Source organism: Humulus lupulus, chromosome 5 (genome assembly GCF_963169125.1).
Source record: "Humulus lupulus chromosome 5, drHumLupu1.1, whole genome shotgun sequence".
NCBI classification, from domain to species: Eukaryota; Viridiplantae; Streptophyta; class Magnoliopsida; order Rosales; family Cannabaceae; genus Humulus; species Humulus lupulus.
Genome location: NC_084797.1, coordinates 113,998,971 through 114,024,053, shown reverse-complemented (window position 1 = coordinate 114,024,053; position 25,083 = coordinate 113,998,971).

Genomic DNA, 25,083 nt, shown 5'->3' with positions numbered 1-25,083 from the left:
GCGGCAGCCCAGACCGAAGGAGAAAGTACCCACGACTCGGACTACCAAGGTGAAGACCCGACATCCCGCCAGGATTGGGTCAGTACTGAAGATACGACATACTTAGAAAACGAAGAAGAGTATGTCCGAGACGGTTACTACAAACACGGATACTACTACGAGAAGGATCCAGAACTGGTCCAAGTAGCCGAAGAACTGGTGGCCACTAAGGCCAAGCTCGCTGAGCAGGAGCGCGTCTCCGAAAAAATGCAGCGCATGATGGAGCGCCTCCAAAGTAAGTTCGGAGATCTAGGCGACTCGGACGAGGACGCCTCTGTTTTAGGTGGTGCTGATACCACCATGCCAGATCCCGCCACTTCTGGACCATCCAAAGCCGCCCCTAACAAGGGCAAAGAAAAAGTTGGGGAGCCTGTGCGCACTAACGCCCCTGCACCTCCTAAAGGCGTGAATCACCAGGCCGACTGCCCCCCCCCCCCCCCCGCGTGCAGAAGGTCTCTGGCGCTTCTAAGCCCAGACGTCCTTCAGCCCCAAGGGGGCACTCTGTGCCTAAAGGGCCCAGTGCTAAGGCACCCAGGCCTAGGGGAAGGAACAACCGCCCCAGTGATTCCATCAACCAGGACGGTCGGGCTGCGGACACGCACTCCGAAGATAGCTGGTCCACGGTGGACCTAAGGAAAAGGCTGGAGGCCAAGTACGAAAAGGCCAAAGGAGAAAAGGCCCGGCCTCGCGGAGATGACCTACGAAATCATCTCAACAACAAGCTCCGGGGACGTGACCTCCCGGAGAGCGATACAAAGAGGCTCGAGGAACAGATCGCTGCCTTGACCAAGCTGGTCCGGAAGCAAAGTGGGGCCCTGTAAGACCTTGAGGAAGAAGACCCAGAACCATGTATTCGGAGGATCGCAGAAACTCCCCTCCCGGAGAACTTCAAAATGCCTCACATAAAATTATATGAGGGGAGGACAGACCCGCGCACCCATCTAGCTAAATACAACAAGATGATGCAAGTGGCGCGCGTCAGTGAGGAGGCCAAATGCATGTGCTTCTCACTCACCCTTACCAAGTCCGCGGAAGACTGGTGGAAAAGATTAGCTCCCGGATCCAGGAGGCAGTTCATCGCTGCTCGGGACCACGACATGGAGGTTGGTTCTTTAACCAACATCAAGCAGCTACCCAATGAGAGCCTCAAAGCTTTCATTCAAAGAATGATGGAAGCTGCTGCTAAGACCAAGGTCAGCGATGACATGAAGTTGATCGCCCTTCAATCGGGTCTTACCGTCGGTTCCCTGCTATGGGGAGAAATGCAAAGGAGGCGAGCAGAAACTCTGTCCGAATTCATATCAAAAGCTCAAGGAATCATCAACCTTGAAGATGCCTACCAACAGGCCTTTGGAGTTCCCCCAGCTCCAACGCCCTCCGTAACTGCACCGAGCTTTGCTTCGCAAGCTCCCGCGCCAGCCCTCACGCTTCCAAGAGCCCAGTTCACTCCAAGCGTATATGGACCTTCCGCGTCTGCTCAGACGCAGAGTCAAACCCATTTCTCTGGGTACGGAGCTGTACCAACCGGATGTAGTATCGCTCTCGGCCCGTCGCAACCGCAAGCGGATGGCCCAGAACGAAATCTGAGCCAATCGCGGAATAAACGAGGCGGAAGAAACTCCAACCGGGGGGACCAATCAAAGAAACCCCGGAAGGACTATGAGCCCAAGTTCACGGAGTACACCAGTTTGATAGATTCACGAGAGAATGTCTATCGGGCGACCTGTAATATGGTCAACTACAGGAAGCTCCCGAAAGTATCTCACGGAGGAAGGCGTCCGCGAAATTCCAATAAGAAGTGTGAGTTCCACGGAGACGTGGGGCACACCACAAACGAATGTCTTCAGCTGAAGGATGAGATCGAGTCCCTGGCAAGAGCGGGACACCTCGGTCAGTGGGTGAGGATACCCATAATCTATCCCGGACAGGGAGTAGTTCACGGAGCTGCATATTCTCCGGGACAGAGGGGGATTGCTAGCGCTCCTGGAGCCGGTCACCCCCAAGCTCCTGGGTCTCAGTTCCCAGCGCTTCCTGCTCCAACCTCTCCGGCACCCATTGCATTATTGGCTCCAGGACCCGGAAACCCATATCCGCCCAGCCTTGCTCCGCCACCCATTGACGGACACGTAGCCACCATTTCCGGAGGACCGCACCTTGCCGGAAGCACCCGCAAGTCCCAGAAAAGGTACTTGAGGGAGTTAGAACACACCGGAGAGATGTGCGCCTTGGTTCAGTCACCTACTCAGTGTCCCCGAATGATGGATCTTCCCATCACCATCACGGAAGATGATGCCCGACATGTGCACTTCCCCCACAACGATCCCCTCGTGGTGGAAGCTCAGATTGCCAATAAGAAGGTATCACGGATCCTTGTCGATAATGGAAGCTCCATAAACATCCTCTTCAAAGCTGCCTTCCACGCGATCGGATTAACCGAGACAGACCTGACCCCATGCCCCATCCAGCTTCAGGGGTTCAATGGGGATGCACTCATGCCATTAGGCAAAATTCAACTTCCAGTCACCCTCAGAGGAGAAAGCGACGCTTGCGCCTTCAAGCACTGCACATTCCTATTGGTCGACTGCCCCACGGCGTATAATGCTATCCTAGGCCGACCGGTCCTAATCGATTGCGGGGCCATAACCTCGATACGCCACTTATGCTTGAAGTTTCCATGCGACGACGGGCGTATCGGCAGCCTCTGGGGAGACCAATGAAGTGCACGAAGCTGTTATAACGTCTCTGTCCGATCCGTCTACACGGTCCAGGAGGTGGTTGTTGCCGCTCCTTTAGCGGGAGATTTACCAGAAACTAGGGGTGCCCAAGGGTCATGCGTTGACGAACTCGACCCTAGAGTGGGGGTCGAGAGAGCGATAGAGCCGATGGAGGAAGTCGAAGAGGTGATCCTCAACCCGGGAGATCCCACCAAAGTCATTCAGGTAGGGAAAAACCTTCCATCGGCCATTCGAGAAAAGATCGTGGCCACTGTGAAGAATAATCAGGATATCCTGGCATGGTCCCACGCTGATATGACGGGGATTAATCCTAATGTTGCGTGCCACGCACTCAACATAGACCCATCTGCAACTCCAGTTCGCCAAAAGAGGAGGCCGTTAGACCCAGTGAGGGCCGAAGCAGTCAAAGCTGAAGTGGACAAGCTGATGTCCATAGGCTTTCTCCAGGAGTCACACTATCCCGTGTGGTTGGCCAACCCGGTTCTGGTCCCGAAACCCAATGGGTCCTGGAGAATGTGTATTGACTTCACGGACCTAAACAAAGCCTGCCCGAAAGACTATTTCCCTCTTCCGCGAATCGATCAGATGGTAGACGCCACTTCCGGGTATGAACTCTTATCCTTCATGGATGCATACTCTGGATACAACCAGATCAAGATGCATGTCGCGGACCAGGAACACACTAGCTTCCTCACGGACAAGGGTGTCTACTGTTACGTGGTCATGCCTTTCGGTTTGAAGAATGCTGGGGCGACATACCAGCATCTAGTAAACAAGATGTTCAAGGACCAGCTGGGGAGGAACATGGAGGTGTACGTAGACGACATGTTGGTAAAATCCAAGACCTCCGGGGACCACAGCGACGACCTTGAGGAAGCTTTCGCCGTGATCCGAAAGTATGGAATGAAACTGAATTCGAAGAAATGTACTTTCGGGGTCTCGTCTGGGAAGTTCCTCGATTTCATTGTTAGCGCCCGCGGAGTGGAGGCCAACCCTGAGAAAATTAAGGCATTCATAGACATGCCTTCTCCCCGGAAGCATAAGGATGTCCAAAGCGTTACCAGAAGGATAGCTGCTCTCAGCCGCTTCGTATCTAAGGCCACTGACAAATGTGTCCCCTTCTTCAATGTGTTGCGAGGAAACAAGAGGTTCGAGTGGACCCCCGAATGCGAAGCAGCCTTCCAACACCTCAAGGAACATCTAACCCGAGCTCCCATTCTGTCCAAACCTGTCGAAGGAGAGGCGTTGTTCTTGTACTTAGCTGTGACAAAGCACGCCGTGAGTGCCGCTCTCGTCCGGGAAGACGGCCGTATCCAGCTCCCTGTGTATTATGTGAGCAAGAGGTTACTAGACGCCGAGTCCAGATATTCAATGATCGAGAAACTCTCCCTCTGCTTGCTAATCACTTCGAGGAAGCTAAGGCCCTATTTCCAGGCGCACACCATCAGAGTACTCACCAACCACCCTCTCCGACAAGTCTTGCAGAAGCCCAAGTCTTCTGGCAGATTACTTAAATGGGCCATGGAACTGAGCCAGTTTGACATCCACTACCAGCCACGTGTTTCCATAAAAGGACAAGCTCTCGCGGACTTTATTGTGGAATGCTCGGGAATGAATGACCTCCCGGAAGATCCTATCCCGGAACTTCCCACATGGAAGGTCTATGTAGACGGAGCCTCAAATGAAAAGGGAGCTGGAGCAGGGGTCATCCTAATATCTCCCCAAGTACATCAGCTCCAGAGCGCCATCCGTTTCGCGTTCCCAGCATCCAACAACGAGGCAGAACACGAAGCCATGCTAGCTGGATTACAACTGGCCAGAGAAGTCGGAGCCCAAAAAATCGAAGTATACAGCGACTCCCTACTTGTGGTAAACCAAATATCCGGGGAATACCAGACGAAAGGCGAAAAAATGGCTGCCTACGTGTCTCTCTCCCGCGGCCTCCTGCAGCATTTCAAAGGCTACCAAATCCGCCAGGTCCCCCGGGACCAGAACTCACTCGCAGACACACTGGCCAAGCTTGCAACAGACCCGGAGATTGAACAATATGGCCTAGTGCCCATCGGGCACTTAGAAGCACCTAGTACCGAGACACAGAGGGTAAATGCCATCATCGACCATTCCCATTCCTGGATAGGACCCATCCTCAGATTTCTCACCACCGGAGAGATCCCCACTGATAAAGCTGACGCAAGAAAGCTCCAGTATCAAGCTCCCCGATACGTGGTTATGGATGGAAAGCTTTACCGCAGGGGGTTGTCCATACCCTTCCTTAGGTGTGTTGCCGGAACCAAAATCAGCGCCATCATCCATGAGATTCACGGAGGCTTCTGTGGCGACCATACCTCCGGGCTGAGCCTCTCCAAAAAGATCCTTCGACAAGGATACTTCTGGCCCACCATGAAGAAGGATTGTGTGGATTATGTCAGAAAATGTGAGCAGTGCCAGAGGTACGCCAAGGTTCCGCGAGCGCCGCCTACAGAAATTACCTTAATGACCAGCCCCTGGCCGTTCGCCGTTTGGGGGATTGACCTAGTAGGTTCCCTTCCGACTGGAAGAGGTGGAGTGAAGTATGCCATAGTCGCGGTAGACTACTTCACCAAATGGGCTGAAGCTGAACCTATGAACACGGTCACGTCTAAGAAAGCACTGGACTTTGTCATCAGGAATATAGTGTGTCGTTTTGGGCTTCCATGAAAAATTGTGTCCGACAACGGGAAGCAATTTGATAGTGAACATTTCACGGACTTCTGTGCTTCGCATGGAATCATCAAAATCTTTTCCACAGTCACCAGACCTCAAGCTAATGGGCAAGTGGAAGTAGTAAACAAAATTTTAAAGACCACGTTGAAGAAAAAACTCCAAGCATGCAAGGCTCACTGGCCAGAAGAGCTTCCGCGAGTACTTTGGGCCTATCGCACAACAGAGAGGACTTCGACGGGGCACACACCTTATTCCATGACCTTCGGTTGTGAGGCCGTCATCCCAATAGAAACTATGATCCCCTCTCACAGGCAGAACACCTACGACCCTACCCGGAACCACGCCCTTCTCCAGGAGTCCCTGGACATGATCGAAGAACTCCGGGAGCAGTCACAGGTCCAACTCAAAATGTACCAAGGCAAGATAGCCCGACACTTCAACACAAGAGTCAAGAGCCGTACATTCGAAGTTGGGGATCTTGTCCTACGGAGAGTATTTCCTGCTACGCAGGATTCGGGAGTGGGAGTCCTCGGACCCAACTGGGAAGGCCCCTATGCAGTCCAAGAAAAAGTGGGCCATGGGACGTATCACTTGAAGAGACTCGACAGATCTAAAGTCCCGCGCACCTGGAACGCGGAGCACCTCCGCCGTTACTATCAGTAGGCCCCAGACTATCTAGTCAAAAGTCCTTGGTGGACGTAGCAAAAATGTAAAATATGGAGACAATCCTCCCAGCTGTAAAACACATGCCTCACAGGCTAATTTAATGAAACACGGAGAGATTTACTCTGCTTTTACTGCATTTTTTACCCCTTTGTTCCAAGCTGCGTTTTAACAAGTGACCACGCGGTCCGGAGATGTCCGGACCCCACGCTCACTTGGGGGGGTATACATGGCTAAGGTATAGCCATACGCCCCTTGAACAAAATATACAGAGAACACCACTTATGTGCTAGCATTGTGTTTGAAATTTCTAAATTGTTAAGCTTAGGTTGATTTGTGCCATGAACATATTTGCATTACGTGTCATGTGTGCATTATGTGGTTATGTGAAAATTGCCATGAAAATATCTGCCATTATGCATCATGAAAATGATCTCCTGTGTACCCTAGCGATGAACAGAACCGGGGATTGGGGCGCACTCAGAGAGCTACGCCGAAACACCCCCAACTTCCTGACAAGCCCTTCGCAGAATATTCTGCGACCGCTGTAAGCTTTGCTTCGTAAGCTTCAGCTCCGTGTCTCGGGTCGGGGGTCGGGGAACCTCTCCGCCCAACTAGGAGATAAATTATTCTCGTCTCGGGCCGCTTGGCAGATCACCTTGGACAGCTCCAGGGCAATCTGCTCCCGGATGTCGGCTGACACCTGACTTTGCCCCCTGCCATTCACTGGCTCAATACTTTGGAAAGAGGCGAGTAGCCCATACTCCCTCAAAGATTCGGTGGTCACAAGTCCTTCCACCTTCAGCTCTTCCTCCGAGAGCCCCTCGTAGAATTTTGACCTCCTTATCATCTCCGCACAGCGAGGTGTCCGCGGGACGGCTTCTGCAAAATCCAAATACGAGTCTTAGAGATCCTCCCGAAAGGCAAACCAAACGTAAAGAAACCAAGTTAAAAAGGAGAGGAAGGAGCACTTACCAGGGACTTTGAAGTCCAAAGATAGGGCTGGCACCCTCTTCAATGGGAATCCAGTCGTCAGGAACCTGTACTCCCGGAGATCTGGAACCCTCGCGGTATGACAGGTGGGACACATCACGTCCGGGTACCTCTCCAGCCTGTAAAACCCCACCTTGTCTGGATGACCTCTCATGGGCTGAGACTTCAACCCATAGAAGTATAGCACCTCCTCCGGGGTAGGGGCCTCCAGGTCCCGGGACTTGCAAAAGATGTACCACCCCGCTAGGAGCTTGTAGCTGGGGGGAATCAACTGGAAGGGGGCAACCCCCGCCTTCACACAGAAATTGGCAAAATAACTTCTTAGGGGCAAGTGCGCCCCACACACTATGTGTGCCCAGCTCCAGGCACCAAAACCCTCGTGACTCTGACTAGCAGACTCACCCAGCACCGACAGACGGTGCCACATCAGGCCTGGGATGTTCTTCAGGCCTGCCTCTGAGGAATACAGCTCCAGCATGCCATAGTTCCTGAACAGGTTCGGCTTCTGGTCCATCTCCCAGATTGAACTGTTGATAGTCGGTGGGCTAGCCGCGACCACTTTAGTTTTTCCTTTCCTCTTTGCGCCAGCGACAGGGGAACCTTTCTCCTGGGCAGATTCAGCCTCTACCGCAGCGATGATTTGTTCCTTTGAGGTGTTCGTCACTGAACAAAAGAAACAAAGAAGAAAACACTCTAAGCAGTCAGAACCCTTGTCATACCCTAACGGTATCAAAGGCGTCGGGGAGACCCTCCCCGAAAACTGCTTGGAGAGGCTACCATCGAGCTTGCCGAGGCGTTGGCACCATGCCACCCGAAGGACAGCAAGGAACCAAAATCAAACTCCGAGCCTAAGCCCGCCGAGAGAAGTGTTTTTCCAGAGGAAGACACCCTAAAGGCGTTCACGCTTATGCCCTAAAACAGCAAACCAGAACAGCACAAGCAAGACGAGGAACAACTTTCCAAACGCAAATTGTCAAAGCATGCAAAGAGATCACTTATTGGCTCACATCAGTCACATGCCTATCAAAGCCCTATTCACGCATGCATAAAGATGACACCGGCAGAAAACTCAACCCTAACAACTACCAACAATCTGAGGTTTAGAAGGAAAAAGCAAAGTAAAAATACTTACTGGTATTCGAGTAGTTGAAGATTGAGGGAGTAACCGGGTCCCTACACTGCACGAACGCGTGAAGTAAAGGCTGCAAAGACAAGCAACGATTCAAACCTAGAACTTCGGCGATCAAACCTACTGCCTAATCGAAAGAAAAGTTCCTGGATTCCTTACCAAAAGAAGTGGCGAATTCGAAGGAAAGGAAGCTTGGAAGCTTGAGAGTTCGAAGATTTGAGAATTTGAGAATCTGAAAGACTCGAGAATTTGAAAGCGTAAAGAGGAAGAAAGGTCCGTTCCCTCATTTTTATAGCAGGAACGAAATCGTTTCGAATTCCACAAATGGACGGTCCCGATCTTCCCATACCGCATGCATCAAATCCAACGGTTGGGGATGAAGTGCCGATCCAATTTAAGACTCCTCGGATGGGAATAAAGTATCTATTTCCCATCATTATACCATCTCGGGCCCAGTGCACCATTAAATACCGTCAAATCACTGCTCAGCCAGTCGCCTCACGCACACGTCTTGGTCACAGAGCCATTCCCTGCATGACGCGTGGCCCTTGCCACACTTGAGTGCTTGAGTTCAAACAGAAGAAATTTCCTTTAGTTTTGTACTGACACTCAGGCGGAAAAAAGGAACTCTTCCAGGAACACAGGAGGTGACCCCTCGCCTAATCTAGAGACCAGAGCACCCGGAGGACTGTACAAGCTCCCGGACCTCTCAAGCCCCGTGACCTTGGGGGGTAAATGTTATCCAGATTTCCGGATAGCGTTTAAATGGATAGCCTCGGGGAAGAAAAATTATCAAAGTCTTTCACGAAAGGTGACCAGAGCTCGCGGATGGACAGAAAGGCTTCGCCTCTCCCGTTTAGTGTCCAGCATACTCTTTCAAGCAACTGCGACGCGGAAGCTCGTCGATTCTCCCGGACTCCCGAAGGGATATCCTTCGGGGAAGGTCCTTCCAGGAGAAGCTCTTCAGGTTACCTTCGCGGATACAGTTCCGTGTCTCGCACGAAAGAAGACCAAGAGGTCGAGTCATGGAGGAGGCATAGTTAGAATGATATCCACCTGACACAGGATCCCGCCTGACACGCCCGACAGGTCGAGGCCGCACACACCCCAGCACGCCTAAAAGTACTATTTCGCCTACTGTTCCGCTGACAGCCTGGAAAAGACAGCTGCCTTTGTGCATTCCCCATACTTTCACGTAAATATACCCACATAGAGCCTGGTAGCCAGGCGACTACGGTAATGGTATCCCCTATTTATGGCTGGTGTAATTAAGACTCATGGGGGCAGAGTAAAACCCTAATCAAAAACTCTAGCTATAAAGGCCTCCTCATTTTGCAATAGAGGGGGGAGAGAACATATTACATAGGAAGAACTCTGTCAAAATCTCTCTAGCTTCGTCTTCTTCTAGAGAACTCGAGAGAAACACTGTGAGTTTGTGAGGTTCTTGTACACCAGCCATTTTACTGTAATTCTCTACAAGTATAATAACATCGACTCGTGGACTAGGGCTCGTTAACGCCTGAACCATGTAAAAAACTTATTTGTCTATTTATATTTCTGAACTTCTACAGTTCTTATCTTTTTATTAGTTTGTTTGTATTCGTTTCCGAAAAACTCGGTAAACAGTAATTTTGGCCATTATGGGCATAAATGTATACATATATATATGTTAATTATTGAGACCACATTATTATGTGGATATATCTGTGATCTGTGACTCGAGACGATCCTAGTGAGCGGTTTAGCGGAAAACTCATGGCGGGGATTTATACCCGGCTCGGGTGAGCCTAGGGGTATAAATGGGAATTTAGTGAGTATACTGGAGTCTATTTTAACATCGAGGAATATTATTGGTGATTAATTAGGTATTGGGAAGTCAGCGTGAAAATATTAGAGACACTCGAGGAATTAGCGGGAAGTGGGTAAAATGACTAAAATGCCCTAAGTGGATTAAAGGGTTTAGAATTAATAGGGAGGGCATTTTTTTCAATTGGATTCTCAAAGATAAGTAAGTTAAGGCTTTATACTTAGTGGGAATTGTAGAATAATTTAGAAGTCTGAAGAAAGAAAGAAAAGAAGGAAAAGAAAGAAAAAGAAAGGAAGGAAAAACAGAGTAGTTTTCCTAGGGTCAGTTTGTGGTTCTCTCACCATTTCCCTTCATTCTTCTTGGAGCAAAATTCAGAGGAGAGCTAGGTCAACTAAGCCATATGGTTTCTGAGCTAAGCTTGAAGATTTTGCAAGGGTTTAGCAAGGATAGGCCATTTACTTGAGGTAAGACCTTGAAGTTTCTTCAATTCTGGTTTTGGTTTTTAACTAGGGTATCTAAGCTGTGTTGATGGGGAATTCTGGGGAAGTTGGAGCCAAGGATTGAGGAAGAGCAAGCTAAGGAGGACTAGAGGCAACTTGAGGTCGAATTTCCACCAAAGGTATAAACTTTGAGCTTTTAACATTGATGTTTTGACTGGTTTCTGCTGAGTTTTGAAGTCTAGAAGTGGCTATGGTGGATTTTGAGATTAGGGATGCATGTGCTTGGGTTTTGAGTATTTGGGGTGCTTGGGATGAGTGGAATGTGTTAATAAGCTTGTTTTTGAGTTTAGTGAAGGTTTGGAGAAGTTTTGGTTGAGTTTGGTTCGAGGAAATCGCATGTAGGAAAATTGGGAGGTTGGCTGTCTATGACTAGCGCTAGAGCACTAGCCTTTGGGCGCTGTAGCACTAGGCCAGGCTTCTTGGGGGATTTTTCTTCTGCTTGTAGCGCTGTAGTGCCCTCCTAAGAGCATTGCAGTGCTGCCCTATTTCCATAAAGGGATTTTAAGGTTGTTTTCAAGGGTTTTTGACCAAGGGTTTGGAGTTTGATTCCACAACCTTGTTTGGTGGAACTAGAACTTCCTGGGGGCTCGGGATTGCTCCCGAGGCTAGGTTTTAGACTTGAGGTTTGGTGATAACTTTTACCTATGGTTGTGTTTTGTTGAGCACTAGGGCTCGAGATGGATCGTGCTCAAGGAGTCAAGTGATCAAAGCTAACGAATCGAAAGGTATGAAAACTGCATCCGGTTATATGTTTGTGATGGGACTAAGTGCTCCCGATATTTGAATTATGTCAATGATGGTATTATGCCATGGGACATATGATAGCGGCCTAAGGGTGTCGTACACAATATTTGCGCGCAGGGCGCGGCTTGGCCACTGGTAGCCGAGGACAGCTTAATATTCACTAAGCTCGGTTTAAGCGGGCCGGAGTCAGTGGGATAACGGAGGGTGTGGCCTGAGGGCGCTAACCCTAGTTATCATATGTGATTTGGTGTATGTTATGAATTGATATGTTGTGTATGCTGAATACTTGACTATTCTGAATATTGATATGATTAAGAATATGTGATGCGATATGAGATACTAAATTGTCTGTTGATTTCTTATGCTCTGTTGTTGTGTTTTCTTACTGGGCCTTGGCTCACGGGTGCTACATGGTGAAGGTAAAGGCAAAGGCAAGTTGGACCAATCCTGAGATGGAGGGTTGCAGGGTGGAATGTACATAGCCAGCTGTATGGTCGCCATGGCCGAGGAGTGGATCAGGACAGAGATTGCCTAATTGTCTGTTTTGCCTTAGTATGGCTAGTACTATATTTAGTCCTTGAATCTTTTGTAAACAGTTTCAAACTTAACATTTTTGGGATCCCGTGTAAACAGGAAATGTTTCTTTATGAAAATGTGACTTTTGAGACCAAAATATTTTAACCCTAGTTCCTTTGTAGCTTCATTAACACGTTTTTAATTAAACGACTTGATTAGCAAGTCTAGCACTTTATAAATACACACTGTAGCAGTCTTGTCTATCCAAGGCGTTACAACTTGGTATCACAGCGTCCTAGGTTTATGTGTCCTGAAGACTGGCTGGATATGTACATTCACCGCGAGAGACAAGCTCAACTCAAGGTTTGGTAATTGTGTGCACTTGATTATGTGTTTACATGATTTGAATAAGATATGACTGTTGATATCTGCTTGGTTAATAGGGAGCATGAGATACTGATAGGGCCTGGCCCTTGACTATTGCATGATGCTATTGAGGTGTGCTTATTAGCACTGCTGTGCATGTGGATGAATATCTGAATAAATTGCTATACTTTGACTACTTGTGAATGATTGGAGTTCCAGTGATGGATCATGAAGGGATTATTATCCTGTCATCATAGCCTGAATGTTGAGTCGTTGATTGCAATTTGACTTGGATAATTATGCGTCCAAGAAAATCCACGCAACTAGCCGGCAGGTCTGGGGCTAGAGATGATGATCAAGGCCAGACCCCTCTGCCAGTCCCTGAGAACTGGCAACAGTTGATGGCAGACATGCAGGCTCAGCTTCAGAGCCAAGATGAAAAGATTCGAATTCTGCGGCAGCAGGCTCCATCAGGGAGTGTTGCCCCCGTCGTGCCACCTATAGTGGTATCTGTAGTGCAGCCAGTTGAGGTTGGGAACAAGTGGGAACCGTTGTATGAGCGGTTCAGGAAGCAACAACCCCTGCTCTTTGAGGGAGGACCATATCCACTGAAGGCTGAGCAGTGGATGACCATGATTACTACCATTCTTGATTTTATGAGGGTGGAAGGACATGACAGAGTGGCCTGTGCCACTTATATGCTGAGAGAGGATGCCCGAATCTGGTGGGAGGTGGCATCACAGACTAGAGATGTTACTACATTGACTTGGGAAGGGTTTAAAGACTTGTTTAGTCAAAAGTATTGTAATGTTTCCATCGGGGCAGCAAAGATAAATGTGTTTGTGGGGCTGGTTCAGGGCAGTATGACAGTTACAAATATGCCTTGAAGTTTGACAGACTTACGAAGTTTGCACCAGATCTTGTACCTACTGATGCAGCTAGGCAGGACAGGTTTATCAGAGGGTTGAATGCAATGATAGCCCGAGATGTGAGAAATACCACAGTTCCTGGAGGGACAACTTATGCCCAAGCTGTGGAGGAAGCGGAAAATAACATATGGAGAGAGAGTGTTGTGAGGAGGGAGGGTTGCAGGGTGGTGCTCCATATTCTGGTTCAGGTAGGGGCGGAGGCCCCAGTAATCTGAAGAGGAAGACCCGTGAGGGTTCGATCGCTCCTGGTCTAGATAGGAGAGGTCGGGGTACCCAGGGTGGCCGTCAGGGAGGCAGTGATACATAGAGGATTTATCCAGAGTGCACGAGGTGCAGGAGACGCCATTCAGGTGAGTGTCGGGCTAAGGCTTGCTATGTGTGCGGGGTGGTGGACACCTCAGGAAGGACTGCCCGACAGTGAAGAAGGGAGATACAGGGAAGGTGGACAGCTTGACTCCAGCTCAAGTGTTCACCCTGACGCAGGCAGAGGCCAAGGCTAGTCCCTCGGTAGTGACAGGTCAGCTTTCTAGCGCTGACACTTCTTTTACTGTTTTGATAGACTCTGGTGCTACGCATTCGTTTGTATCTGATAAGGTGATTGATAGATTGTGTAGATCTAGTGAGTATAGTACTTCAGGGTTTGGGACTATTTTTCCTATAGGAGAACTGGTAGTATGCAGGAGGTGGATTAGAGCACTGCCAGTGATAGTTGATGGTAGGGAGTTGTCAGTAGACTTGATCGAATTGAGTATGGAGGACGTTGATATGATCTTAGGTATGGATTGGCTGGTTAGATATGGAGCAACCATTGACTGCAGGAAGGAGATGGTAACTTTTGAGCCAGAGGGCAAGGATCTCTTTGTTTTTGTGGGAGCAGTGCATGGACCTCGCGTACCCAGGATATCTTCATTGAGAGCCAGAGACTTGTTACAGGGTGGACGTATAGGCTTTCTGGCTAGTGTGGTGGATACCACCAGAGTTTCACCAGTAGCACCGGAGGAGACCAGATTGGTTTGCGAGTTCTTGGATGTGTTTCCAGAGGACTTGCCTGGGTTGCCGCCGCGTAGAGAGATTCAGTTTGTCATTGAGTTGGCACCAGGGACAGAGCCAGTGTCGAGGGTACCATATAGGATGGCACCGGCAGAACTGAAAGAATTAAAGATACAGCTGTAAGAGCTTCTGGATTTGGGGTTCATCAAGCCTAGTTACTTGCCATGGGGTGCTCCAGTTCTGTTTCTGAAGAAGAAGGATGGGACTTTGAGAATGTGCATCGACTACCGAGAATTGAACAAGTTGACTATCAAGAATAAGTATCCCCTACCAAGGATTGACGACTTGTTCGATCAGCTGCAGGGTAAGACGGTGTTCTCAAAGATTGATCTTCGATCTGGTTATCACCAGCTGAGGATCAAGGATGAGGACATACCTAAGACGGCCTTCCGAACGCGATATGGGCACAATGAGTTTTTGGTCATGTCATTTTGTTTGACCAATGCCCCAGCAGCTTTCATGGATCTAATGAACAGGGTGTTCAAGGATTTCCTGGATCAGTTCGTTATTGTCTTCATCGATGACATCTTGGTGTATTCTAGTTCAGAGGCAGAGCACGAGCTTCATCTTCAACAAGTTGTTCAGAGGTTGAGGGAGCATCAGTTGTACGCCAAGTTTAAGAAGTGTGAATTTTGGTTACCCGAAGTGTCATTCCTTGGACATATCGTAGGTGCAGATGAGATTAAGGTGGATCCATCTAAGGTGGAGGCAGTTAGGGATTGGTCGTGGCTAAGGAACACCTCGGAGGTGCGGAGTTTTCTTGGTTTGGCAGGTTACTACAGACGGTTTGTAGAGGGCTTCTCGAAGATAGCAGCACCGATGACAGAATTGACACGGAAGAATCTGAAGACAGTTTTCAAGAGTTGAAGCGTCAGCTCATTACAGTGCCAGTGTTGAGTCTTCCTTTGGGGGAAGGAAAGTTTGTTGTTTATTGCGATGCATCGAGGTTGGGCTTAGGCTATGTGTTGATGCAGAATGAGAAAGTCATATCTTATGCATCACGGCAGCTAAAGGAGTATGAGCAGCGATATCCTACCCATGATTTGGAGCTGGCAGCAGTGGTTTTTACACTGAAGATTTGGCGACACTTCCTGTATGGGGAGAAGTGTGAGGTATACACTGACCATAAGAGTCTGAAGTATTTCTTTACACAAAAGGACTTGAACATGAGACAGAGGCGTTTGCTGGAGTTGGTAAAGGATTGTGATTGTGATATTCTTTATCATCTGGGAAAAGCCAATGTGGTGGAAGATGCATTGAGCCGGAGGGTCCAGGTCAGTTGTATAGTTCTATCCAGATCTCAAGGGAGTTAGCTGATGAGATGGTCAGACCAAGGATAGAGTTGGTGGTAGGCCGGTTGGCCAATATTACTCTGCAGTCGACTCTTCTAGAGCAGATTAGGGAAGGGCAGTTGGCAGATGCTCAGTTACAGAGGGTAGAGAGGATGTCTTAGCGGGAGTAGCTAAGGACTATTCTGTTTCTGAGGTTGGATTACTTCGGTATCAGGGACGGATATGTGTTCCAGCTGATGAGGGGATCAGACGAGAGATACTAGATGAGTCTTATACGACGCCGTACTTGCTTCATCCGGGTACCACGAAGATGTATCAGGATCTACGGACTTTGTATTGGTAGCCCGGGATGAAGAAGGATGTGGTAGAGTACGTTGCTAGATGCTTAACCTGTCAGCAGGTGAAACCTGAGCATCAGCGACCAGCAAGGTTGCTTCAGCCTTTGGGTATTCCTGAATGGAAATGGGAGGACATTACTATGGATTTTGTGGGAGGTTTACCCAGGATAGTGGGGCTTCATGACTCGGTGTGGGTGATAGTGGATAGATACACCAAGTCAGCCCATTTTCTACCAGTGAGATCGACATATACTGTGGATAAGTATGCTGAGTTGTATGTGAGGGAAATCGTACGTCTCCATGGGGCTCCTAAGTCTATAGTGTCAGACCGGGATCCTATTTTCACTTCCAAGTTTTGGGGTGGTTTGCAGAAGGCTTTGGGGACTCAGTTGAAGTTCGATACAGCCTTTCATCCTTAGACTGACGGACAGTCTGAGAGGACGATCCTGGTATTAGAGGATATGCTCAGAGCATGTGTGATTGATTTTGAGGGTTCATGGAGTAAGTATCTTCCGTTGATTGAATTTTCGTATAACAATAGTAATCAATCAACGATTGGAGTGGCTCCCTATGAGATGTTGTATGGGAGGAAGTGTAGATCACCCATTCATTGGGATGAGATGGGTGAGAGGAGATATTTGGGGCCAGATATGGTTCAGAGGACAAGTGATGCTATAGAGAAGATCCAGCCTAGAATGCTCGCTTCTCAGAGCAGACAGAAAAGCTACGTTGATCCTAAGCGTAGGAACGTGGAGTTCCTGGTTGGGGACCACGTCTTTCTCCGAGTTTCACCATTGCGAAGGGTGAGGAGGTTTGGAAAGAAGGGCAAGCTAAGCCCTAGATTCATTGGACCTTTTGAAATCCTAGAAAGGATTGGTCAAGTGGATTACAGATTAGCTTTACCACCATCGTTATCTGGGGTTCATGACGTATTCCATGTCTCTATGATTCGAAAGTACGTCTCATATGTGACTCATGTGTTGAGGTATGAAGATTTGGAGTTACAGATAGATTTGGCATATGAAAAGCAACCAGTTCAGATCTTGGATCGAAAAGATAAAGTATTGCGAAATAAGACGATTCTTCTTGTTAAAGTGCTACGGAGGAATAGTAAGGTCGAGGAGGCAACCTGGGAGCTTGAGACAGTGATGCGGGATCAGTATCCAGAGTTGTTCAGGTAAATTTCGAGGACGAATTTCTCATTAGGAGGGGGTAGTTGTAACGACCCAAATTCGCTAATAAGGCTTAAGGGCCTTGATTAGTGTGCCTGGAGGGCATAATGGGAATTATGTGTGACTTTAATGAGTAAAATGCATGATTATGATTTAAAGCATGTTATATGACTACTTGATTATTTGAGATGCATGACTATGTGTATTAGTATGCATGTAGGCCCTCATTAGGTTAGAAGGGCATAATCGTAATTTTGGCCATTATAGGCATAACTGTATACATATATATGATAATTGTTGAGACCACATTATTTTGTGGATATATCTGCGATCTGTGACTCGAGACGATCCTAGTGAGCAGTTTAGCAGAAAAGTCATGGCGGGGATTTATACCCGGCTAGGGTGAGCCTAGGGGTATAAATGGGAATTTAGTGAGTATACTGGAGTCTATTTTAACATCGAGGAATATTATTGGTGATTAATTAGGTATTGGGAAGTAAGCGGGAAAATATTAGACATTCGAGGAATTAGCGAGAATTGGGTAAAATGACTAAAATGCCCTAAGTGGATTAAAGGTATAGAATTAATAGGGAGGGAATTTTAGTCAATTGGATTCTCAGAGATAAGTAAGTTAAGGCTTTATACTTAGTGGGAATTGTAGAATAATATAGAAGTCTGAAGAAAGAAAGAAAAGAAGGAAAAGAAAGAAAAAGAAAGGAAGGAAAAACAGAGTAGTTTTCCTAGGGTCGGTTTGTGGTTCTCTCACCATTTCCCTTCATTCTTCTTGGAGAAAAATTCATAGGAGAGCTAGGTCAACAAAGGCATAAGGTTTCTGAGCTAAGCTTGAAGATTTGGCAAGGGTTTAGCAAGGATAGGCCATTTACTTGAGGTAAGACCTTGAAGTTTCTTCAGTTCTGGTTTTGGTTTTTAACTAGGGTATCTAAGTTGTGTTGATGGGGAATTCTAGGGAAGTTGGAGCCAAGGATTGAGGAAGAACAAGCTAAGGAGGCCTAGAGGCAACTTGAGGTTGAATTTCCCCCAAAGGTATAAACTCTGAGCTTTTAACTTTGATGTTTTGACTGGTTTCTGCTGAGTTTTGAAGTCTAGAAGTGGCTATGGTGGATTTTGAGATTAGGGATACATGTGCTTGCATTTTGAGTATTTGGGGTGCTTGGGATGAGTGGAATGTGTTAATAAGATTTTTTTTTTAGTTTAGTGAAGGTTTGGAGAAGTTTTGGTTGAGTTTGGTTCGAGGAAATCGCAGGAAGGAAAATTGGGAGGTTGGCTGTCTGTGACTAGCGCTACAGCACTAGCCTTTGGGCGCTGTAGCGCTAGGCCATGCTTCTTGGGGGATTTTTCTTCTGCTTCTAGCGCTGTAGCACCCTCCTAAGAGCGCTGTAGCGCTGCCCTGTTTCCATAAAGGGATTTTAGGGTTGTTTTCAAGGGCTTTTGACCAAGGGTTTGGGGTTTGATTCCACCACCTTGTTTGGTGGAACTAGAACTTCCTGGGGGCTCGGGATTGGTACCGAGGCTAGGTTTTAGACTTGAGGTTTGGTGATAACTTTGACCTATGGTAGTGTTTAGGTGAGCCCAAGGGCTCGAGAGGGATCGTGCACAAGGAGTCAAGTGATCAAAGCTAGTGAATCGAAAGGTAAGAAAATTGCACCCGGTTATATGTTTGTGATGGGACTAAGTTCTCCCGATATTTGAATTATGTCAATGATGGTATTATGCCATGGGACATGTGAAAGCGGCCTAAGGGTGCCGTACATAATATTTGCGCACAAGGCGCGGCTTGGCCACTGGTAGCCAAGGACAGCTTAATATTCACTGAGCTCGGTTTAAGCGGGCCAGAGTCAGTGGGATAACGAAGGGTGCGGCCTGAGGGCGCTAACCCTAGTTATCATATGTGATTTTGTGTATGTTATGAATTGATATGTTTTGTATGCTGAATACTTGACTATTCTGAATATTCATATGATTAAGAATATGTGATGCGATATGAGATACTGAATTGTCTGTTGATTGCTTATGCTCTGTTGTTGTGTTTTCTTGCTAGTCCTTGGCTCACGGGTGCCACGTGGTGCAGGTAAAGGCAAAGGCAAGTTGGACCAATCCTGAGATGGAGGGCTGTGAGGTAGAATGTACATAGCCAGCTGTTCGGTTGCCATGGCCGAGGAGTAGATCAGGACAGAGATTGCCTAATTGTCTGTTTTGCCTTAGTATGGCTAGTACTGTAGTTAGTCCTTAAATATTTTGTAAACAGTTTCAAACTTAACATTTTTGGGATCCCGTGTAAACAGGAAATGTTTCTTTATGAAAATGTGACTTTTGAGACCAAAAATTTTTAACCCTAGTTCCTTTGTAGCTTCAATAACACGTTTTTAATTAACCGACTTGATTAGCAAGTCTAGCACTTTATACATACACAGTGTAGCAGTCTTGGCTATCCAGGGCGTTACAACTATCTATTTGGTCTCTCCCAGTCTGTGAATCCTTCCTAGAAGGCACAATGTCCAAGAGACCTTTCTCTGCTAAAGGTTCAAGAGCCACAGAACCACGTCAACCTGTACATACTGACGTTTGTGGTCCACTAAATGTCCAAGCTGGAGGAGGTTATGAACATTTCGTCACTTTTATTGATGATTATTCAACATATGGTTACCTATGCTTAATGCAAAGGAAATCTGAAACCTATGGAAAGCAATTAGGTAAATCACTAAAAGTACTTCAATCAGATCGAGGTTGAGAGTACTTAGATTATGACTTTGAGGACAATTTGTGTGAGCATGGAATTAAATCCCAACTCACTGCACCTGGAACGCCACAACAAAATGGTGTTTCAGAAAGGCAGAACAAAACTTTATTGGATAGGGTTAGATCCATGATTAGTTTCTCATAATTTCCTTTGACATTCTGGGGATATGCAATATAATGTGCTCTATACATACTCAATATTGTTCCCTCAAAGTCTATTAAGAAAACACCATTGGAATTATGGAATGGTATGAAACCTAGTTTACGTCATTTCCATGTATGGGGTTGTTCTGCACACGTGCTTAAAGGAAAGACTGGTAAGTTGGAATCACGCCTGAAGTGTGCATGTTTGTAGGATATTCCTAAGAAACAAAAGGTGGTATATTTTATAGTCCTAAAAATAACAAAACATTTGTAACTACAAATGCTACATTTTTGGAGCATGACTATATAAATAACCACCAACCTCAAAGTAAAGTTGTACTTGAGGAAATGCTCTCAAGTAAACAAGACCAATCACCAGCAGTGGCAAATGAAAAACAGCCAGAGGATATCGCTAGTTCTAGTCAAAACAATAGAGAGCTTCGTTGTAGTGGGAGGGTTGGTAAACAACTAGTATGCTATGAACATGAAGTTCAGATGCTTGTGTCTAACATAAACAAAGATGATCCATTGACATATAGAGATGCAATGGAAGATTCTGACAAAGAAAAATTGCTAAGCGCCATGGACCTTGAAATGGAATCCATGTATTCCAATTCCGTCTAGACTCTTGAAGATCCACCTGAAAAATGTTAAACTTATTGGTTGCAAATGGATATTCAAGAAGAAAAGTGGAGCAAATGGGAAAGTAGAGACTTTCAAAGCAAGGCTAGTAGCAAAAGGCTACACACAGAAAGAAGGAGTTGATTATGAAGAAACTTTTTCACTTGTGGCCATGCTCAAATCTATCTATATACTCTTATCAATAGCTGCCTGCATGGATTATGAGATTTGGCAAATGGACGTTAAAACAACTTTTCTGAATGGTTATCTTGATGAAACCACATACATGTCTCACGCAGAAGGGTTCGAAGTTAAAGTTCGGGAGAGCAAAAAGTTTGCAAGCTTCTTAAGTCTATTTATGGACTTAAACAAACTTCGAGATCTTGGAATATTATATTTGATGAAACAATCAAAATGTTTGGTTTTGAGAAAAACTTTGATGAACCTTGTGTTTACAAACAAATCAAATATAAGATTGGTGTATTCCTCATTCTTTATGTTGATGAGATTCTACTCATTGGGAATGACACAGAAACATTATCAAAAGTAAAGAAATGGTTAGCTGAGCAATTCCAAATGAAGAATTTGGGAGAAGCCAAATATGTTTTGGGAATTCAGATCTATATAGATCGAAAGAATAAAGTTTTGGCACTATTTCAAGCAACTTATATTGATAAAGTGGTAGAACACTTTGGCATGAAATGCTCCAAGAAAGACACTATGCCTACCTAGTTAGGAGTTAAATTGTCTAAAGAGCAATGTCCACAAACACCTTAGGAAAAGGAGGACATGACACAATATCCCTATGCGTCTGCAGTAGGCAGTTTAATGTATGCAATGTTATACACCAGACCTAACATCTGTTATGCGGTAGGGATACACAGCCGTTACCAATCCAATCTTGGATTGAGTCGTTGGACAACAGTAAAGAATATTCTCAAGTATCTCAGACATACTAGAGATTACATGCTTATTTATTCAGGTGGAAACTTGAGCCCCACTGGATATACAGATTCTGATTTTCAATCAGACAAAGATAGTTTTTGGTCAGTTTTCAGACTTAGAGGAGGTGCTATAGTTTGGAGAAGTATTAAACAATCCAGTATTGTAGACTCCACCATGAAAGCCAAATACATAGCAGCTTGTGAAGCAACTAAAGAGGTTGTGTGGCTAAAGAAGTTCTATATTGATCTGGAAGTTGTTCTAGACAAGGATCAACCACTTGTTCTGTACTGTGATAGCAGTGGGGCAGTAGTTAATTCAAAGGAACCTAGAAGTCACAAGTGGTGAAATCACATCGAGAGGAAATATCACTTGATCTGAGAGATAGTCGACCAAGGAGATATTAGTGTCTTGAAGATTTCCACAAATACTTTATCTATTAAATCTTTTTTGCGGTCATTTAAGAAGCATGGGGTTAAGGGAAATGCCTCATTTGCTTTAGCGAAAGTGGGAGATTGTTGGGAATTGTGTCGTTAAAGCAATCGTAGTTGACCATGGTTTTAATGAAATGAATGAATGAATTGAATTACTGTATATATGTAGCTTATGTACTATATTATTTAATCATATTAAGTAAATATCAGAAAATTCCCTAGTTCATCTATGTCGTCTCAATCTCATATTGGTATGAGAGGATCAAGATTATGATAAGGAACTTAAATAGTATGTAGTAAAATAAAGTTATGGAATCTTTAGATTAATTACTGCTAGTACGGTCCACTAGTATTATGAATACATGTGACCTAGATCTGGGAAACTAGTGTAGTAGGACACTTTAGTGAAGGTACTTTACATGCTGAGAGTATGTAGAACTGGAACAGATGTGATTTAATAATACTTGTTTAAATACTATTTTGTAGTATTATAAAACACATTAACTGATGATCATATACCAACTAATCTTAATCCTGAAGTTACTATGAACTCCTATATATGTCATTTTATCCTTTGATTCATGTGTTATGGTTTGTCAGATTGATCAGGCTAAGAACGATTGTTTTGGGGACTCAATGTTCTATATGGGTGGGGACATAGCTTAACAGATATGGAATCTACAGCTTCTTATAGATTGAATGATGGTTCCCTATTTGGTTGGCTTTTGGAACTGAAAATGTTATTGACGTCAAATTCATAACCAGATTATGAATTAACCTTCACTAGTAAAGTCAATGGTACACTAGGAATCAAGAGATAATTAATAGGGTAAAACAGTAATTTTATTCCTACTTAATTATGAATCATCAATAGAGGATTAATTTGTATGTAATGATTATATCAATGGACACTTTATGGTTACAATAAAGTACTTAATAAATATATGTCTTTAATTCTCAAGAGTCCAAGCTCACATTTATAGTGGAATAATCATGAGATTAATAAATATGATTATTGAATGAAAGAGTTTTGGTTAATAATCTTTTATTTATTGGAACTTACAATTATTGGTCCATAGGTCCCTAGGGCGGCTTTATCAACACTATTCAAGGTAAGAGTTGATCCAAGAGTCAAATTGTTAATGAGGTATTTGAGAGAATATTTATTCTTCGGGATAAATTTGTAATTATGTGATAATTGAAGTTGCACAATTTATTATTGCATTTGTACAATTTTCGAAAGTGTAAAGAAATAAAAGAAATTAATTTTAATCAATTATTTTATTTAAGTATGAAAGGATAAATATGGTTGGTCAAAATTTGTTTTGATTATTATATTTATTTAATTAAAAGTAAGATGATAAAGGAAATTCAAATTTTGAATTTTGAATTTTGAAATTTAAGTTGTTATATTTTCCTTAAAAAGATGATACCTTATTTGAATTTCTAATTATTAATTAATTAAAATAACAATGCATGAAAAAATTAAATCCCATATTTCAGGGAAAGTGCTACACGCATAGGGCTTCTTGGACTGCCCTATGCGTGTACCACTACTGATGGTGATAAGTTATTGGTTTTTTATTTTATTTAATTAATTAATAAAATATTTTGAAATGTGTTTTAAAAATGGAATGTAAACTTTGTCTTTAAACATTATTATTATTGAAGATGATCAATTATTATTATTATTATTATTATTATTATTATTATTATTATTATTATTATGTCTATACATATTCTATGTGATCGAAAGTAGAAGAATACAGTTTTTTACACAGAAGAGAAAAATTGATCATTTTTTCACACATTGGTAACTATGCTCTCTCTGATATATTTTACTTGCACTAATTTTATTCCAATGGGTAACTAGTTCATATACTGTAAACTTTAGGATAGAAAAGTTCAAAATTTTCTTTACTCTGTCATTATTTTGTGCTTGACTAGTACTAGAGAAGGTGAGGCTTTTAACTATCCAGAAGCTGTAATAATAACTATTGTCCTTTCTCATTAAACAAACTGAAAAAGGTTGAATAAAACAAAAAAAAATTTATACTCTACTGTCACAAAAATGTACAAGACTATTTCTGGATGATCAAACAGAATTAACTTAGATAATCTTTAAGTAAATGGCTAACTCATTAGAAGAGCAAACATTTCTCTCTACTAGCTGGACATGATACCTATGGGAACCAAGATATAGAAACATTTTAAAGTTAGATACTTATAGTCTAAAGAAGAAGAAACGAAAGAAAGCATTAATATTCATGCACAGAGTCATTTGTTACAGCTATACTTGAAAGATATCTTTGTGATATTACAGCTATACTTATACTAGAGAAAGTAGATTCATATTGTTTTATGCATAATTTTATGAAATATATGAATATTGCATCTGGTTCGGGATTTCTTTTTCTTCTGTTGTTATATGAATATGCCTGTTGTTATAGCCAGCCATGGGTAATGTTTCATGCGCAATTTTTTCTTCAAATAATGCCTGTGTCATGTTGTTTATGGTATATCTTAGTTTCTTGTTAATTATTTAATTATTTAGGTTTCTTCCTCCAGTAATGGATGTGAGATTCTATCTAGTCTAGTATTGGTTATCTGAAAATCTCATCTTCTCAAGCTTCAGATTTTTTTTAATTCATTTTGGTATCTTAGTAGTGATCACTGCAAGCATAACAGTTGTTATATGTCCTTTCTTTCATTCTCTCTCTCTCTCTCTGACCATTTCTAAATGTTGATGTTTGTCTGTGTTTCTCTTATAGATATATTTGTTATCTTGATACATTTCACAAGCCTTGTTTTAAGTTGCATGTTTTGTTGCTTCAGTCATTGTTTTGTATGGTAGTACATCTTGCTATACCTTGCTGTTTTGTCAAGTTTTGGAGTTATTACAAATTTAATTTAAACTTTATATGCTTACAGGTGGAAACTAGCTTAAGTCTTATGTTCTTAATAATAAAAGGACTTTTTTTTTACAATGTGCAGGTATATTGAGATGATTTCTTTGGAGCAATTCTTGACAACATTTGTAGTTGAGGCCTTTAGAATGGAAGAATGTATTTCACTAATTTTTGTATACATTTCTTGTTTTCTATTTCGTAATAAAGGAATCTGAATTGGGCATAAATTATGTTGTAATATGATTTCTTAAGCCTAGACTAGTAGACTAAATATTGTAATTACATTTGAGTAATTAATAA